Below are 21,585 nucleotides of genomic sequence, written 5' to 3' on the forward strand. Positions count from 1 at the left end.
CAGCAGCATTGTTGAAGTTTAGATTCGAGCGTAGTTTCAAAGGCAAATACATCACGCACCAATATATGCTGCACTGAAATGAAAAGATGAACAAAATTACGTTGTCATCTATGAATTTATTTTTCCTCAAAAGAAATTGACACACATACGCACTACAAGCGTGTTGATTTACCACGGTACCGCCTCGCTGTAGACATTCATATTGTTCACGCAGATTCTGAAACATAGGTGGTTTCAGATTCCTGCAAGAAATAATTTTTTCACATAATGTTGGCACAGTTCTTGGGGATCTTCACAGTTGAAACACTATCTCCTTTAACATTCCCCTTCCGTTGACACAGTACACTACCAGAATGGCGAAATTTCGTCACTATAGACAGCATAACCGTGTTACTTTGTGCTGTCTTATTAAGTTTCTCTTGGAATTGTTCTGCCATTTTTTCATACCTTTACGACCACCACCTTTACGACCGTTTCTGTATGAGCGGAAATAAGGCTCAACTACAAACACTTTTTCCTCCTTTGAAAGAGCCATTTCCCACAACAACTACACAACACAATATCCGTTTCATTACTGCGGACACATGTAGTTGGAGCTACGCCTCGTCGACAAAAACTACCACGTGAACGAGATGAGCGAGTTTCAGTACTGTATATTTTGGTACATACTGCAAATAAAAATTCTATGCCGTGATGTCTCGGTTTCGGAATCGCATGAAAATAAGTGCAAGAATACATTACGTCGAAAAATTTGTAAGCTGTTCATAGACTCAACTGTCATAGTCAAAATGTATAAGAGTTGATTTAATGTGATGTGTATCTTGGGAAATCGGATCAAGGTTAGGATACCACTCTCATTAATATAAAACAGTTCAAAATAAATGCAACCATTCAATAAAAATGACATATTGAAAACAGATTTTAATCTAGCACAGGTCTGAGGTTCGAACCTCGGGCTGGGCAAGGTTGACTCAGCCTTTCACCCCTTTAGTGGGTCGATAAACTAAGGACCAAGCATGCTTGGGAACTAAACATTGGGGGTTCCTTGTTAGGCTGACCACCTGACCGAGACGCATATTCCCTTTCCCTACCCTATTTCATGAAACTCGAGCAAAATGATTGCGAACGACACGGATCGAACCTGCGGCCACAGGTTGAGAGGCCGATACACGGACCACAAGGCTACATAAGATCCATCGGGAGTCATAAATTAAAGCAACGTGTTTATTTGTTAGTTTAAACTCTATTATTGTGCAAATCCATGCTTGAAAGCCATGTGTATACGAGAAGGAGTATTTCTGCGCATGTCCAGAATCTCTGACCGAATTTACGCTTTTATTTCTTAAATATCTTTATTTCGGACGTATTTTTAAATAAAATTTTGAAATCTTTTTAAATTCTAGTCAATATATTAGTTCTTGAAAAGAAAAATTATGATTTTCACTAAACTTACAGTTAAAAAAAATTAAATAAAATGAAGAAAAATGAAAGTAAAACGAATGCGAACGACACGGATCGAACCTGCGGCCACTGGTTGATAGGCCGATACTCGGACCACAAGGCTAAATAAGTTCCGCCGAGAGTCAGAAATTAAAGCGACGTGTTTATTTATTAGTTTAAACTCTATAATTGTGCAAATCCCTGCTTGAAAGCCATGTGTACACGAGAAGGAGTATTTCTGCTCATGTCCATAATCTCTGACCGATTTTGATCTTTTATTTCTTAAATATCTTTATTTCGGACGTATTTTTAAATAAAATATTGAAATCTTTGTAAATTCTTGTCAATATATTAGTTCTTGAAAAGAAAAATTATGATTTTCACTAAACTTACAGTTAAAAGAAAATTAAATAAAATGAAAGTAAAACGAATGCGAACGACGCGGATCGAACCTGCGGCCACTGGCTGGCAGGCCGATACTCGGACCACAAGGCTACATAAGATCCGTAGGGAGACACAAATTAAAGCTACGTGTTTATTTATTAGTTTAAACTCTATAATTGTGCAAATCCCAGCTTGAAAGCCATGTGTATACGAGAAGAAGCATTTCTGCGCATGTCCAAAATCTCTGACCGAATTTAGGCTTTTATTTCTTAAATATCTTTATTTCGGACGTATTTTTAAATAAAATATTGAAATCTTTTTAAATTCAAGTCAATATATTAGTTCTTGAAAAGAAAAATTATGATTTTCACTAAACATACAGTTAAAGAAAATTAAATAAAATGAAGAAAAATGAAAGTAAAACGAATGCGAACGACGCGGATTGAACCTGCGGCCACTGGTTGACAGGCCGATAGTCGGACCACAAGGCTACATAAGATCCGTCGGGAGACAGAAATTAAAGCTACGTGTTTATTTATTAGTTTAAACTCTATAATTGTGCAAATCCCAGCTTGAAAGCCATGTGTATACGAGAAGGAGTATTTCTGCGCATGTCCAAAATCTCTGACCGAATTTAATATTTTATTTCTTAAATATCTTTATTTCGGACGTATTTTTAAATAAAATATTGAAATCTTTTTAAATTCAAGTCAATATATTAGTTCTTGAAAAGAAAAATTATGATTTTCACTAAACATACAGTTAAAAAAAAATTAAATAAAATGTAGATAAATGAAAGTAAAACGAATGCGAACGACGCGGATCGAATCTGCGGCCACTGGTTGAGAGGCAGATAGTCGGACCACAATGCTACATAAGATCTTTCGGGAGACTGAAATTAAAGCTACGTGTTTATTTATTAGTTTAAACTCTATAATTGTGCAAATCCCTGCTTGAAAGCCATGTGTATACGAGAAGGAGTATTTCTGCGCATGTCCAGAATCTCTGACCGAATTTAGGCTTTTATTTCTAAAATGTCTTTATCTCGGACGTATTTTAAAATAAAATATTGAAATCTTTTTAAATTCTAGTCAATATATTAGTTCTTGAAAAGAAAAATTATGATTTTCACTAAACATACAGTTAAAAAAAATTAAATAAAATGAAGAAAAATGAAAGTAAAACGAATGCGAACTACGCGGATCGAACATGCGTCCACTGGTTGACAGGCCAATAGTCGGACTACAAGGCTACACAAGATCCATTGGGATTCAGAGATTAAAGCGACGTGTTTATTTATTAGTTTAAACTCTATAATTGTGCAAATCCCTGCTTGAAAGCCATGTGTACACGAGAAGGAGTATTTCTGCGCATGTCCAAAATCTCTGACCGAATTTAGGCTTTTATTTCTTAAATATCTTTATTTCGGTCGTATTTTTAAATAAAATATTGAAATCTTTGTAAATTCTTGTCAATATATTAGTTCTTGAAAAGAAAAATTATGATTTTCACTAAACTTACAGTTAAAAAAAAATTAAATATAATGAAAGTAAAACGAATGCGAACGACGCGGATCGAACCTGCGGCCACTGGCTGGCAGGCCGATACTCGGACCACAAGGCTACATAAGATCCGTAGGGAGACACAAATTAAAGCTACGTGTTTATTTATTAGTTTAAACTCTATAATTGTGCAAATCCCAGCTTGAAAGCCATGTGTATACGAGAAGGAGTATTTCTGCGCATGTCCAAAATCTCTGACCGAATTTAGGCTTTTATTTCTTAAATATCTTTATTTCGGACGTATTTTTAAATAAAATATTGAAATCTTTTTAAATTCAAGTCAATATAGTAGTTCTTGAAAAGAAAAATTATGATTTTCACTAAACATACAGTTAAAGAAAATTAAATAAAATGAAGAAAAATGAAAGTAAAACGAATGCGAACGACGCGGATTGAACCTGCGGCCACTGGTTGACAGGCCGATAGTCGGACCACAAGGCTACATAAGATCCGTCGGGAGACAGAAATTAAAGCTACGTGTTTATTTATTAGTTTAAACTCTATAATTGTGCAAATCCCAGCTTGAAAGCCATGTGTATACGAGAAGGAGTATTTCTGCGCATGTCCAAAATCTCTGACCGAATTTAATATTTTATTTCTTAAATATCTTTATTTCGGACGTATTTTTAAATAAAATATTGAAATCTTTTTAAATTCAAGTCAATATATTAGTTCTTGAAAAGAAAAATTATGATTTTCACTAAACATACAGTTAAAAAAAAAATTAAATAAAATGAAAGTAAAACGAATGCGAACGACGCGGATCGAATCTGCGGCCACTGGTTGAGAGGCAGATAGTCGGACCACAATGCTACATAAGATCTTTCGGGAGACTGAAATTAAAGCTACGTGTTTATTTATTAGTTTAAACTCTATAATTGTGCAAATCCCTGCTTGAAAGCCATGTGTATACGAGAAGGAGTATTTCTGCGCATGTCCAGAATCTCTGACCGAATTTAGGCTTTTATTTCTAAAATGTCTTTATCTCGGACGTATTTTAAAATAAAATATTGAAATCTTTTTAAATTCTAGTCAATATATTAGTTCTTGAAAAGAAAAATTATGATTTTCACTAAACATACAGTTAAAAAAAATTAAATAAAATGAAGAAAAATGAAAGTAAAACGAATGCGAACTACGCGGATCGAACATGCGTCCACTGGTTGACAGGCCAATAGTCGGACCACAAGGCTACACAAGATCCATTGGGATTCAGAGATTAAAGCGACGTGTTTATTTATTAGTTTAAACTCTATAATTGTGCAAATCCCTGCTTGAAAGCCATGTGTACACGAGAAGGAGTATTTCTGCGCATGTCCAAAATCTCTGACCGAATTTAGGCTTTTATTTCTTAAATATCTTTATTTCGGTCGTATTTTTAAATAAAATATTGAAATCTTTTTAAATTCAAGTCAATATATTAGTTCTTGAAAAGAAAAATTATGATTTTCACTAAACATACAGTTAAAAAAAAAAATTAAATAAAATGAAAGTAAAACGAATGCGAATGACGCGGATCGAACCTGCGGCTACTGGTTGACAGGCCGATAGTCGTTCCACAAGGCTACATAAGACCCGTCGGGAGACAGAAATTAAAGCTACGTGTTTATTTATTAGTTTAAACTCTAATTGTGCAAATCCCTGCTTGAAAGCCATGTGTATACGAGAAGGAGTATTTCTGCGCATGTCCAGAATCTCTGACCGAATTTAGGCTTTTATTTCTAAAATGTCTTTATCTCGGACGTATTTTAAAATAAATTATTGAAATCTTTTTAAATTCTAGTCAATATGTTAGTTCTTGAAAAGAAAAATTATGATTTTCACTAAACTTACTGTTAAAAAAAATTAAATAAAATGAAAGTAAAACGAATGCGAACGACGCGGATCGAACCTTCGGCCACTGGTTGACAGGCCGATAGTCGTTCCACAACGCTACATAAGACCCGTCGGGAGACAGAAATTAAAGCTACGTGTTTATTTATTAGTTTAAACTCTAATTGTGCAAATCCCTGCTTGAAAGCCATGTGTATACGAGAAGGAGTATTTCTGCGCATGTCCAGAATCTCTGACCGAATTTAGGCTTTTATTTCTTAAATGTCTTTATCTCGGACGTATTTTAAAATAAAATATTGAAATCTTTTTAAATTCTAGTCAATATATTAGTTCTTGAAAAGAAAAATTATGATTTTCACTAAACATACAGTTAAAAAAAATTAAATAAAATGAAGAAAATAGAAAGTAAAACGAACGCGAACGACGCGGATCGAACCTGCGGCCACTGGTTGACAGGCCGCTAGTCGGACCACAAGGCTACTTAAAATCCGTCGGGAGTCCGAAATTAAAGCTACGTGTTTATTTATTAGTTTAAACTCTATAATTGTGCAAATCCCTGCTTGAAAGCCATGTGTATACGAGAAGGAGTATTTCTGCGAATGTCCAGAATCTCTGACCGAATTTAGGCTTTTATTTCTTAAATATCTTTATTTCGGAGGTATTTTTAAATAATATATTGAAATCTTTTTAAATTCTAGTCAATATATTAGTTCTTGAAAAGAAAAATTTTGATTTTCACTAAACATACAGTTAAAAAAAAATTAAATAAAATGAAATTAAAACGAATGCGAATGACGCGGATCGAACCTGCGGCCACTGGTTGACAGGCCGATAGTCGGACCACAAGGCTACATAAGATCCGTTGAGATTCAAAAATTAAAGAGACGTGTTTATTTATTAGTTTAAACTCTATAATTGTGCAAATCCCTGCTTGAAAGCCATGCCTTGTGGTCCGACTATCGGCCTGTCAACCAGTGGCCGCAGGTTAGATCCGCGTCGTTCGCATTCGTTTTACTTTCATTTTTCTTCTTTTTATTTAATTTTTTTTAACTGTATGTTTAGTGAAAATAATAATTTTTCTTTTCAAGAACTATTATATTGACTAGAATTTAAAAAGATTTCAATATTTTATTTAAAAGTACGTCCGAAATAAAGATATTTAAGAAATAAAAGCCTGAATTCGGTCAGAGATTCTGGACATGCGCTGACATATTCTTTTTACTATGCACATGGCTTTCAAGCAGCGATTTGCACAATTATAGAGTTTAAACTAATAAATAAACAAGCGGCTCTAAATTCTCTCTTCCGGCGGGTCGTTTGTAAATTTGTGGACCGAGTATCGGCTTGCCAACCAGTGGTCGCAGGTTCCATCCACGCTTTGAGCATTCGTTTTACTTTCACTTTTTTTCGTTTTATTTAATTTTTTTTTTAACTTTAAGTTTAGTGAAAATAATAATTTTTCATTTCAAGTACTTATGTTTCGACCAGAATTTACAAAGATTTCAATATTTTATTTAAAAATATTTCCAAAGTAAAGACATTTTAGAAATAAAAGCCTAAATTCGGTCAGAGATTCTGGACAGGCGCAGAAATACTCCTTCTCGTATACACATGGCTTTCAAGCAGGGATTTGCACAATTATAGAGTTTAAACTAATAAATAAACACGTCGCTTTAATTTCTGACTCCCGACGGATCTTATGTAGCCTTGTGGTCCAACTATCGGCCTGTTAACCAGTGGCCGCAGGATCGACCCGCGTCGTTCGCATTCGTTTTACTTTCATTTTATTTAATTTTTTTTAACTGTAAGTTGAGTGAAAATCATTATTTTTCATTTCAAGTACTTATGTTTCGACCAGAATTTACAAAGATTTCAATATTTTATTTAAAAATATTTCCAAAGTAAAGACATTTTAGAAATAAAAGCCTAAATTCGGTCAGATATTCTGGGCATGCGCAGAAATAGTCCTTCTCGTATACACATGGCTTTCAACCAGGGATTTGCACAATTATAGAGTTTAAACTAATAAATAAACATACGGCTTTAAATTTTCTCTTTGACGGACCGTCTGTAGTCTTGTGGACCGAATATCGTGCATTCAAACAATGATCGCAGTTCAATCCCTGCTGTTCTCTTTCACTTTCTTTCATTTTTTTTTCATTTTATTTTTTTAACTGTAAGTTTATTGAAAATCATAATTTTTCTTTTCAAGAACTAATATATTGACAAGAATTTAAAAAGATTTCAATATTTTATTTAAAAATACGTCCGAAATAAAGATATTTAAGAAATAAAAGCCTAAATTCGGTCAGAAATTCTGGGCATGCGCAGAAATACTCCTTCTCGCATACACATGGCTTTCAAGCAGGGATTTGCACAATTAGAGAGTTTAAACTAATAAATAAACACGTCGCTTTAATTTCTGACTTCCGAAGCATCTTATGTAGCCTTGTGGTTGGGCTGTTGGCCTGTCAACCAGTGGCCCCAGGTTCGATCCCTGTCGTTCGCATTCGTTTTACTTTCTTTTTTCTTCATTTTATTAAATTTTTTTTAACTGTATGTTTAGTGTAAATCATAATTTTTCTTTTCAAGAACTAATATATTGACTAGAATTTAAAAAGATTTCAATATTTTATTTATAAATACGTCCGAAATAAAGACATTTTAGAAATAAAAGCCTAAATTCGGTCAGAGATTCTGGACATGCGCAGAAATACTCCTTCTCGTATACACATGGCTTTCAAGCAGGGATTTGCACAATTATAGAGTTTAAACTAATAAATAAACACGTCGCTTTAATTTCTGACTCCCCACGGATCTTATGTAACCTTGTGGTCCGTGTTTCGGCCTGTCAACCAGTAGCTGCATGTTCGATCCGCGTCGCTCGCATACGTTTTACTTTCATTTTTCTTCATTTTATTAAATTTTTTTTTAACTGTATGTTTAGTGAAAATCATAATTTTTCTTTTCAAGAACTAATATATTGACTAGAATATAAAAAGATTTCAATATTTTATTTAAAAATACGACCGAAATAAAGACATTTTAGAAATAAAAGCCTAAATTCGGTCAGAGATTCTGGTCATGAGCAGAAATACTCCTTCTCGTATAAACATGGCTTTCAAGCATGGATTTGCACATATATGGAGTTTAAACTAATAAATAAACACGTTGCTTTAATTTCTGACTCCCGACATATGTAGCTTTGTGGTCGGGCTGTTGGCCTTTTAACCAGTGGCTCAGGTTCGATCCCTGTCGTTCGCATTCGTTTTACTTTCTTTTTTCTTCATTTTAATAAATTTTTTTTAACTGTATGTTTAGTGAAAATCATAATTTTTCTTTTCAAGAACTAATATATTGACTAGAATTTAAAAAGATTTCAATATTTTATTTAAAAATACGTCCGAAATAGAGACATTTTAGAAATAAAAGCCTAAATTCGGTGAGATTCTGGACATGCGCAGAAATACTCCTTCTCCAATACACATGGCTTTCAAGCAGGGATTTGCACAATTATAGAGTTTAAACTAATAAATAAACACGTCGCTTTAATTTCTGACTCCCAACGGGTATTATGTAGCCTTGTGGTCCGAGAATCGGTCTGTCAACCAGTGGCCGCAGGTTCGATCCGCGTCGTTCGCATTCGTTTTACTTTCATTTTTCTTCATTTTATTTAATTTTTTTTTACTGTATGTTTAGTGAAAATCATAATTTTTCTTTTCAAGAAGTAATATATTGACTAGAATTTAAAAAGATTTCAATATTTTATTTAAAAATACGTCCGAAATAAAGATATTTAAGAAATGAAAGCGTAAATTAGGTCAGAGATTCTGGACATACGCAGAAATACTCCTTCTCGTATACACATGGCTTTCAAGCATGGATTTGCATAATTATAGAGTTTAAACTAATAAATAAACACGTCGCTTTAATTTCTCACTCCTGACGGATCTTATGTAGCCTTGTGGTCCGAGTATCGTCCTGTCAACCAGTGGCCGCAGGTTCGATCCGCGTCGTTCGCATTCGTTTTACTTTCATTTTTCTTCATTTTATTTAATTTATTTTTAACTGTATGTTTAGTGAAAATCATGATTTTTCTTTTCAAGAACTAATATATTGACTAGAATATAAAAAGATTTCAATATTTTATTTAAAAATACGTCCGAAATAAAGATATTTAAGAAATAAAAGAGTAAATTAGGTCAGAGATTCTGGACATGCGCAGAAATACTGCCTCTCGTATACACATAGCTTTCAAGCATGGATTTGCACAATTATAGAGTTTAAACTAATAAATAAACACGTCGCTTTAATTTCTAACTCCCGACGGATCTTATGTAGCCTTGTGGTCCGAGTATCGGCCTGTCAACCAGTGGCCGCACGTTCGATCCCTGTCGTTCGCATTCGTTTTACTTTCATTTTTATTCATTTTATTTAATTTTTTTTAACTGTATGTTTAGTGAAAATCATAATTTTTCTTTTCAAGAACTAATATATTGACTAGAATTTAAAAATATTTCAATTTTTTATTTAAATACGTCTGAAATAAAGATATTTAAGAAATAAAAGCCTAATTTCGGTCAAAAATTCTGGACATGCGCAGAAATGCTCCTTCTCGAATACACATGGCTTTCAAGCAGGGATTTGCACAATTAGAGAGTTTAAACTAATAAATAAACACGTCGCTTTAATTTCTGACTTCCGACGCATCTTATGTAGCCTTGTGGTCCGAGTATCGTCCTGTCAACCAGTGGCCGCAGGTTCGATCCGCGTCGTTCGCATTCGTTTTACTTTCATTTTTCTTCATTTTATTTAATTTATTTTTAACTGTATGTTTAGTGAAAATCATGATTTTTCTTTTCAAGAACTAATATATTGACTAGAATATAAAAAGATTTCAATATTTTATTTAAAAATACGTCCGAAATAAAGATATTTAAGAAATAAAAGCGTAAATTAGGTCATAGATTCTGGACATGCGCAGAAATACTGCCTCTCGTATACACATAGCTTTCAAGCATGGATTTGCACAATTATAGAGTTTAAACTAATAAATAAACACGTCGCTTTAATTTCTAACTCCCGACGGATCTTATGTAGCCTTGTGGTCCGAGTATCGGCCTGTCAACCAGTGGCCGCACGTTCGATCCCTGTCGTTCGCATTCGTTTTACTTTCATTTTTATTCATTTTATTTAATTTTTTTTAACTGTATGTTTAGTGAAAATCATAATTTTTCTTTTCAAGAACTAATATATTGACTAGAATTTAAAAATATTTCAATTTTTTATTTAAATACGTCTGAAATAAAGATATTTAAGAAATAAAAGCCTAATTTCGGTCAAAAATTCTGGACATGCGCAGAAATGCTCCTTCTCGAATACACATGGCTTTCAAGCAGGGATTTGCACAATTAGAGAGTTTAAACTAATAAATAAACACGTCGCTTTAATTTCTGACTTCCGACGCATCTTATGTAGCCTTGTGGTCCGAGTATCGTCCTGTCAACCAGTGGCCGCAGGTTCGATCCGCGTCGTTCGCATTCGTTTTACTTTCATTTTTCTTCATTTTATTTAATTTATTTTTAACTGTATGTTTAGTGAAAATCATGATTTTTCTTTTCAAGAACTAATATATTGACTAGAATATAAAAAGATTTCAATATTTTATTTAAAAATACGTCCGAAATAAAGATATTTAAGAAATAAAAGCGTAAATTAGGTCATAGATTCTGGACATGCGCAGAAATACTGCCTCTCGTATACACATAGCTTTCAAGCATGGATTTGCACAATTATAGAGTTTAAACTAATAAATAAACACGTCGCTTTAATTTCTAACTCCCGACGGATCTTATGTAGCCTTGTGGTCCGAGTATCGGCCTGTCAACCAGTGGCCGCACGTTCGATCCCTGTCGTTCGCATTCGTTTTACTTTCATTTTTATTCATTTTATTTAATTTTTTTTAACTGTATGTTTAGTGAAAATCATAATTTTTCTTTTCAAGAACTAATATATTGACTAGAATTTAAAAATATTTCAATTTTTTATTTAAATACGTCTGAAATAAAGATATTTAAGAAATAAAAGCCTAATTTCGGTCAAAAATTCTGGACATGCGCAGAAATGCTCCTTCTCGAATACACATGGCTTTCAAGCAGGGATTTGCACAATTAGAGAGTTTAAACTAATAAATAAACACGTCGCTTTAATTTCTGACTTCCGACGCATCTTATGTAGCCTTGTGGTCGGGCTGTTGGCCTGTTAACCAGTGGCCTCAGGTTCGATCCCTGTCGTTCGCATTCGTTTTACTTTTTTTTTTTCTTCATTTTAATAAATTTTTTTTAACTGTATGTTTAGTGAAAATCATAATTTTTCTTTTCAAGAACTAATATATTGACTAGAATTTAAAAAGATTTCAATATTTTATTTAAAAATACGTCCGAAATAGAGACATTTTAGAAATAAAAGCCTAAATTCGGTGAGATTCTGGACATGCGCAGAAATACTCCTTCTCCAATACACATTTCTTTCAAGTAGGGATTGGCACAATTATAGAGTTTAAACTAATAAATAAACACGTCGCTTTAATTTCTGACTCCCAACGGGTCTTATGTAGCCTTGTGGTCCGAGTATCGGCCTGTCAACCAGTGGCCGCAGGTTCGATCCGCGTCGTTCGCATTCATTTTACTTTCATTTTTCTTCATTTTATTTAATTTATTTTTAACTGTAAGTATAGTTAAAATCATAATTTTTCTTTTCAAGAACTAATATATTGACTAGAATTTAAAAAGGTTTCAATATTTTATTTAAAAATACGTCCGAAATAAAGATATTTAAGAAATAAAAGCGTAAATTAGGTCAGAGATTCTGGACATGCGCAGAAATACTCCTTCTCGTATACACATGGCTTTCAAGCATGGATTTGCACAATTATAGATTTTAAATAAATAAATAAACACGTCGCTCTAATTTCTGACACCCGACGAATCTTATGTAGCCTTGTGTTCGGACTGTCGGCTTGTAAACTAGTGGCCGCAGGTTCGATCCCTGTCGTTCGCATTCGTTTTACTTTCATTTTTCATCATTTTATTTAATTTATTTTTAACTGTAAGTATAGTGAAAATCATAATTTTTCTTTTCAAGAACTAATATATTGACTAGAATTTAAAAAGATTTCAATATTTTATTTAAAAATACGTCCGAAATAAAGACATTTTAGAAATAAAAGCCTAAATTAATTCAGAGATTCTGGGCATGCGCAGAAATACTCCTTCTCGTATAATCATGGCTTTCAAGCAGGGATTTGCACAATTATAGAGTTTAAACTAATGAATAAACACGTCGCTTTAATTTCTGACTCCCGACGCATCTTATGTAGCCTTGTGGTCAGACTGTCGGCCTGTCAACCAGTGGCCGCAGGTTCGATCCGTGTCGTTCGCGTTTGTTTTACTTTCATTTTTCTTCATTTTATTTTTTTTTTAACTGTAAGTTTAGTGAAAATCATAATTTTTCTTTTCAAGAACTAATATATTGACTAGAATTTAAAAAGATTTCAATATTTTATTGAAAAATACGTTCGAAATAAAGATATTTAAGAAATAAAAGCCTAAATTCTGTCAGAGATGCTGGAGATGAGCAGAAATACTCCTTCTCGTATACACATGGCTTTCAAGCATGGATTTGCACAATTATAGAGTTTAAACTAATAAATAATCACGTCGATTTAATTTCTGACTCCCGACGCATCTTATGTAGCCTTGTGGTCAGACTGTCGGCCTGTCAACCAGTGGCCGCAGGTTCGATCCGCGTCATTCGTGTTCGTTTTACTTTCATTTTATTTAATTTTTTTTATCTGTATGTTTAGTGAAAATCATAATTTTTCTTTTTAAGAGCTAATATATTGACTAGAATTTAAAATGATTTCAATATTTTATTGAAAAATACTTCCGAAATAAAAACATTTTAGAAATAAAAGCCTAAATTCTGTCAGAGATGCTGGACATGCGCAGAAATACTCCTTCTCGTATACACATGGCTTTCAAGCATGGATTTGCACAATTGTAGAGTTTAATCTAATAAATAAACACATCGCTTTAATTTCTGTCTCTCGACGGATCTTATGTAGCCTTGTGGTCCGTCTATCGGCTTGTCAACCAGTGGCGGCAGGCTCGATCCGTGTCGTTCGCATTCGTTTTACTTTCATTTTATTTAATTTTTTTTTATCTGTATGTTTAGTGAAAATCATGATTTTTCTTTTCAAGAGCTAATATATTAACTAGAATTTAAAAAGATTTCAATATTTTATTTAAAAATACTTCCGAAATAAAAACATTTTCGAAATAAAAGCCTAAATTTTGTCAGAGATGCTGGACATGCGCAGAAATACTCCTTCTCGTATACACATGGCTTTCAAGCATGGATTTGCACAATTGTAGAGTTTAATCTAATAAATAAACACGTCGCTTTAATTTCTGTCTCCCGACGGATCTTATGTAGCCTTGTGGTCCGACTATCGGCCTGTCAACCAGTTTCCGCAGGTTCGATCCGCGTAGCTCGCATTCGTTTTACTTTCATTTTATTTAATTTTTTTTATCTGTATGTTTAGTGAAAATTATAATTTTTCTTTTCAAGAGCTAATATATTGACTAGAATTTAAAAAGATTTCAAGATTTTATTTAAAAATACTTCCGAAATAAAAACATTTTAGAAATAAAAGCCTAAATTCGGTCAGAGATTCTGGGCATGCGCAGAAATACTCCTTCTCGTATACACATGGCTTTCAAGCATGGATTTGCACAATTATAGAGTTTAAACTAATATATAATCACGACGCTTTAATTTCTCTCTCCCGACGCATCTTATGTAGCCTTGTGGTCAGACTGTCGGCCTGTCAACCAGTGGCCGCAGGTTCGATCCGCGTCATTCGCATTCGTTTTACTTTCATTTTATTTAATTTTTATTTATCTGTATGTTTAGTGAAAATCATGATTTTTCTTTTCAAGAGCTAATATATTGACTAGAATTTAAAGATTTCAATATTTTATTTAAAAATACTTCCGAAATAAAAACATTTTAGAAATAAAAGCCTAAATTCTGTCCGAGATGCTGGACATGCGCAGAAATACTCCTTCTCGTATACACATGGCTTTCAAGCATGGATTTGCACAATTATAGTTTCAACTAATAAATAATCACGACGCTTTAATTTCTGTCTCCCGACGCATCTTATGTAGCCTTGTGGTCAGAATGTCGGCCTGTCACCCAGTGGCCGCAGGTTCGATCCGCGTCATTCGCATTCGTTTTACTTTCATTTTATTTAATTTTTTTTTATCTGTATGTTTAGTGAAAATCATGATTTTTCTTTTCAAGAGCTAATATATTGACTAGAATTTAAAAAGATTTCAATATTTTATTTAAAAATACTTCCGAAATAAAAACATTTTAGAAATAAAAGCCTAAATTCTGTCAGAGATGCTGGACATGCGCAGAAATACTCCTTCTCGTATACACATGGATTTCAAGCATGGATTTGCACACTTACAGAGTTTAAACTAATATATAATCACGACGCTTTAATTTCTGTCTCCCGACGCATCTTATGTAGCCTTGTGGTCAGACTGTCGGCCTGTCAACCAGTGGCCGCAGGTTCGATCCGCGTCATTCGCATTCGTTTTACTTTCATTTTATTTAATTTTTATTTATCTGTATGTTTAGTGAAAATCATGATTTTTCTTTTCAAGAGCTAATATATTGACTAGAATTTAAAGATTTCAATATTTTATTTAAAAATACTTCCGAAATAAAAACATTTTAGAAATAAAAGCCTAAATTCTGTCAGAGATGCTGGACATGCGCAGAAATACTCCTTCTCGTATACACATGGCTTTCAAGCATGGATTTGCACAATTATAGAGTTTAAACTAATAAATAATCACGACGCTTTAATTTCTGTCTCCCGACGCATCTTATGTAGCCTTGTGGTCAGACTGTCGGCCTGTCAACCAGTGGCCGCAGGTTCGATCCGCGTCATTCGCATTCGTTTTACTTTCATTTTATTTAATTTTTATTTATCTGTATGTTTAGTGAAAATCATGATTTTTCTTTTCAAGAGCTAATATATTGACTAGAATTTAAAGATTTCAATATTTTATTTAAAAATACTTCCGAAATAAAAACAGTTTAGAAATAAAAGCCTAAATTCTGTCAGAGATGCTGGACATGCGCAGAAATACTCCTTCTCGTATACACATGGCTTTCAAGCATGGATTTGCACAATTATAGAGTTTCAACTAATAAATAAACACGTCGCTCTAATTTCTGACTCCCAACGGGTCTTATGTAGCCTTGTGGTCCGAGTATCGGCCTGTCAACCAGTGGCCGCATGTTCGATCCGCGTCGTTCGCATTCGTTTTACTTTCATTTTTCTTCATTTTATTTAATTTATTTTTAACTGTAAGTATAGTTAAAATCATAATTTTTCTTTTCAAGAACTAATATATTGACTAGAATTTAAAAAGATTTCAATATTTTATTTAAAAATACGTCCGAAATAAAGACATTTTAAAAATAAAAGCCTAAATTCGGTCAGAGATTCTGGGCATGCGCAGAAATACTCCTTCTCGTATACACATGGATTTCAAGCAGGGATTTGCACAATTATAGAGTTTAAACTAATGAATAAACACGTCGCTTTAATTTCTGTCTCCCGACGCATCTTATGTAGCCTTGTGGTCAGACTGTCGGCCTGTCAACCAGTGGCCGCAGGTTCGATCCGCGTCATTCGCATTCGTTTTACTTTCATTTTATTTAATTTTTATTTATCTGTATGTTTAGTGAAAATCATGATTTTTCTTTTCAAGAGCTAATATATTGACTAGAATTTAAAGATTTCAATATTTTATTTAAAAATACATCCGAAATAAAAACATTTTAGAAATAAAAGCCTAAATTCTGTCAGAGATGCTGGACATGCGCAGAAATACTCCTTCTCGTATACACATGGCTTTCAAGCATGGATTTGCACAATTATAGAGTTTAAACTAATAAATAATCACGACGCTTTAATTTCTGTCTCCCGACGCATCTTATGCAGCCTTGTGGTCAGACTGTCGGCCTGTCACCCAGTGGCCGCAGGTTCGATCCGCGTCATTCGCATACGTTTTACTTTCATTTTATTTAATTTTTATTTATCTGTATGTTTAGTGAAAATCATGATTTTTCTTTTCAAGAGCTAATATATTGACTAGAATTTAAAGATTTCAATATTTTATTTAAAAATACTTCCGAAATAAAAACATTTTAGAAATAAAAGCCTAAATTCTGTCAGAGATGCTGGACATGCGCAGAAATACTCCTTCTCGTATACACATGGCTTTCAAGCATGGATTTGCACAATTATAGAGTTTAAACTAATATATAATCACGACGCTTTAATTTCTGTCTCCCGACGCATCTTATGTAGCCTTGTGGTCAGACTGTCGGCCTGTCAACCAGTGGCCGCTGGTTCGATCCACGTCATTCGCATTCGTTTTACTTTCATTTTATTTAATTTTTATTTATCTGTATGTTTAGTGAAAATCATGATTTTTCTTTTCAAGAGCTAATATATTGACTAGAATTTAAAGATTTCAATATTTTATTTAAAAATACTTCCGAAATAAAAACATTTTAGAAATAAAAGCCTAAATTCTGTCAGAGATGCTGGACATGCGCAGAAATACTCCTTCTCGTATACACATGGCTTTCAAGCATGGATTTGCACAATTATAGAGTTTCAACTAATAAATAATCACGACGCTTTAATTTCTGTCTCCCGACGCATCTTATGTAGCCTTGTGGTCAGACTGTCGGCCTGTCAACCAGTGGCCGCAGGTTCGATCCGCGTCATTCGCATTCGTTTTACTTTCATTTTATTTAATTTTTATTTATCTGTATGTTTAGTGAAAATCATGATTTTTCTTTTCAAGAGCTAATATATTGACTAGAATTTAAAGATTTCAATATTTTATTTAAAAATACTTCCGAAATAAAAACATTTTAGAAATAAAAGCCTAAATTCTGTCAGAGATGCTGGACATGCGCAGAAATACTCCTTCTCGTATACACATGGCTTTCAAGCATGGATTTGCACAAGTATAGAGTTTCAACTAATAAATAATCACGACGCTTTAATTTCTGTCTCCCGACGCATCTTATGTAGCCTTGTGGTCAGACTGTCGGCCTGTCACCCAGTGGCCGCAGGTTCGATCCGCGTCATTCGCATTCGTTTTACTTTCATTTTATTTAATTTTTTTTTATCTGTATGTTTAGTGAAAATCATGATTTTTCTTTTCAAGAGCTAATATATTGACTAGAATTTAAAAAGATTTCAATATTTAATTTAAAAATACTTCCGAAATAAAAACATTTTAGAAATAAAAGCCTAAATTCTGTCAGAGATGCTGGACATGCGCAGAAATACTCCTTCTCGTATACACATGGCTTTCAAGCATGGATTTGCACAATTATAGAGTTTAAACTAATATATAATCACGACGCTTTAATTTCTGTCTCCCGACGCATCTTATGTAGCCTTGTGGTCAGAATGTCGGCTTGTCAACCAGTGGCCGCAGGTTCGATCCGCGTCATTCGCATTCGTTTTACTTTCATTTTATTTAATTTTTATTTATCTGTATGTTTAGTGAAAATCATGATTTTTCTTTTCAAGAGCTAATATATTGACTAGAATTTAAAGATTTCAATATTTTATTTAAAAATACTTCCGAAATAAAAACATTTTAGAAATAAAAGCCTAAATTCTGTCAGAGATGCTGGACATGCGCAGAAATACTCCTTCTCGTATACACATGGCTTTCAAGCATGGATTTGCACAATTATAGAGTTTAAACTAATAAATAATCACGACGCTTTAATTTCTGACTCCCAACGGGTCTTATGTAGGCTTGTGGTCCGAGTATCGGCCTGTCAACCAGTGGCCGCAGGTTCGTTCCGCGTCGTTCGCATTCGTTTTACTTTCATTTTTTTTCATTTTATTTAATTTATTTTTAACTGTAAGTATAGTTAAAATCATAATTTTTCTTTTCAAGAACTAATATATTGACTAGAATTTAAAAAGATTTCAATATTTTATTTAAAAATACGTCCGAAATAAAGACATTTTAGAAATAAAAGCCTAAATTCGGTCAGAGATTCTGGGCATGCGCAGAAATACTCCTTCTCGTATACACATGGATTTCAAGCAGGGATTTGCACAATTATAGAGTTTAAACTAATGAATAAACACGTCGCTTTAATTTCTGTCTCCCGACGTATCTTATGTAGCCTTGTGGTCAGACTGTCGGCCTGTCAACCAGTGGCCGCAGGTTCGATCCGCGTCATTCGCATTCGTTTTACTTTCATTTTATTTAATTTTTATTTATCTGTATGTTTAGTGAAAATCATGATTTTTCTTTTCAAGAGCTAATATATTGACTAGAATTTAAAGATTTCAATATTTTATTTAAAAATACTTCCGAAATAAAAACATTTTAGAAATAAAAACCTAAATTCTGTCAGAGATGCTGGACATGCGCAGAAATACTCCTTCTCGTATACACATGGCTTTCAAGCATGGATTTGCACAATTATAGAGTTTAAACTAATAAATAATCACGACGCTTTAATTTCTGTCTCCCGACGCATCTTATGTAGCCTTGTGGTCAGACTGTCGGCCTGTCACCCGGTGGCCGCAGGTTCGATCCGCGTCATTCGCATTCGTTTTACTTTCATTTTATTTAATTTTTATTTATCTGTATGTTTAGTGAAAATCATGATTTTTCTTTTCAAGAGCTAATATATTGACTAGAATTTAAAGATTTCAATATTTTATTTAAAAATACTTCCGAAATAAAAACATTTTAGAAATAAAAGCCTAAATTCTGTCAGAGATGCTGGACATGCGCAGAAATACTCCTTCCCGTATACACATGGCTTTCAAGCATGGATTTGCACAATTATAGAGTTTAAACTAATAAATAATCACGACGCTTTAATTTCTGTCTCCCGACGCATCTTATGTAGCCTTGTGGTCAGACTGTCGGCCTGTCAACCAGTGGCCGCAGGTTCGATCCGCGTCATTCGCATTCGTTTTACTTTCATTTTATTTAATTTTTATTTATCTGTATGTTTAGTGAAAATCATGATTTTTCTTTTCAAGAGCTAATATATTGACTAGAATTTAAAGATTTCAATATTTTATTTAAAAATACATCCGAAATAAAAACATTTTAGAAATAAAAGCCTAAATTCTGTCAGAGATGCTGGACATGCGCAGAAATACTCCTTCTCGTATACACATGGCTTTCAAGCATGGATTTGCACAATTATAGAGTTTAAACTAATAAATAATCACGACGCTTTAATTTCTGTCTCCCGACGCATCTTATGTAGCCTTGTGGTCAGACTGTCGGCCTGTCACCCAGTGGCCGCAGGTTCGATCCGCGTCATTCGCATACGTTTTACTTTCATTTTATTTAATTTTTATTTATCTGTATGTTTAGTGAAAATCATGATTTTTCTTTTCAAGAGCTAATATATTGACTAGAATTTAAAGATTTCAATATTTTATTTAAAAATACTTCCGAAATAAAAACATTTTAGAAATAAAAGCCTAAATTCTGTCAGAGATGCTGGACATGCGCAGAAATACTCCTTCTCGTATACACATGGCTTTCAAGCATGGATTTGCACAATTATAGAGTTTCAACTAATAAATAATCACGACGCTTTAATTTCTGTCTCCCGACGCATCTTATGTAGCCTTGTGGTCAGACTGTCGGCCTGTCAACCAGTGGCCGCTGGTTCGATCCGCGTCATTCGCATTCGTTTTACTTTCATTTTATTTAATTTTTATTTATCTGTATGTTTAGTGAAAATCATGATTTTTCTTTTCAAGAGCTAATATATTGACTAGAATTTAAAGATTTCAATATTTTATTTAAAAATACTTCCGAAATAAAAACATTTTAGAAATAAAAGCCTAAATTCTGTCAGAGATGCTGGACATGCGCAGAAATACTCCTTCTCGTATACACATGGCTTTCAAGCATGGATTTGCACAATTATAGAGTTTCAACTAATAAATAATCACGACGCTTTAATTTCTGTCTCCCGACGCATCTTATGTAGCCTTGTGGTCAGACTGTCGGCCTGTCAACCAGTGGCCGCAGGTTCGATCCGCGTCATTCGCATTCGTTTTACTTTCATTTTATTTAATTTTTATTTATCTGTATGTTTAGTGAAAATCATGATTTTTCTTTTCACGAGCTAATATATTGACTAGAATTTAAAGATATCAATATTTTATTTAAAAATACTTCCGAAATAAAAACATTTTAGAAATAAAAGCCTAAATTCTGTCAGAGATGCTGGACATGCGCAGAAATACTCCTTCTCGTATACACATGGCTTTCAAGCATGGATTTGCACAATTATAGAGTTTCAACTAATAAATAATCACGACGCTTTAATTTCTGTCTCCCGACGCATCTTATGTAGCCTTGTGGTCAGACTGTCGGCCTGTCACCCAGTGGCCGCAGGTTCGATCCGCGTCATTCGCATTCGTTTTACTTTCATTTTATTTAATTTTTTTTTATCTGTATGTTTAGTGAAAATCATGATTTTTCTTTTCAAGAGCTAATATATTGACTAGAATTTAAAAAGATTTCAATATTTTATTTAAAAATACTTCCGAAATAAAAACATTTTAGAAATAAAAGCCTAAATTCTGTCAGAGATGCTGGACATGCGCAGAAATACTCCTTCTCGTATACACATGGCTTTCAAGCATGGATTTGCACAATTATAGAGTTTAAACTAATATATAATCACGACGCTTTAATTTCTGTCTCCCGACGCATCTTATGTAGCCTTGTGGTCAGACTGTCGGCCTGTCAACCAGTGGCCGCAGGTTCGATCCGCGTCATTCGCATTCGTTTTACTTTCATTTTATTTAATTTTTATTTATCTGTATGTTTAGTGAAAATCATGATTTTTCTTTTCAAGAGCTAATATATTGACTAGAATTTAAAGATTTCAATATTTTATTTAAAAATACTTCCGAAATAAAAACATTTTAGAAATAAAAGCCTAAATTCTGTCAGAGATGCTGGACATGCGCAGAAATACTCCTTCTCGTATACACATGGCTTTCAAGCATGGATTTGCACAATTATAGAGTTTAAACTAATAAATAATCACGACGCTTTAATTTCTGTCTCCCGACGCATCTTATGTAGCCTTGTGGTCAGACTGTCGGCCTGTCAACCAGTGGCCGCAGGTTCGATCCGCGTCATTCGCATTCGTTTTACTTTCATTTTATTTAATTTTT

This window comes from Argiope bruennichi, chromosome 2, assembly GCF_947563725.1.
Source record: "Argiope bruennichi chromosome 2, qqArgBrue1.1, whole genome shotgun sequence".
Taxonomy (NCBI): domain Eukaryota; kingdom Metazoa; phylum Arthropoda; class Arachnida; order Araneae; family Araneidae; genus Argiope; species Argiope bruennichi.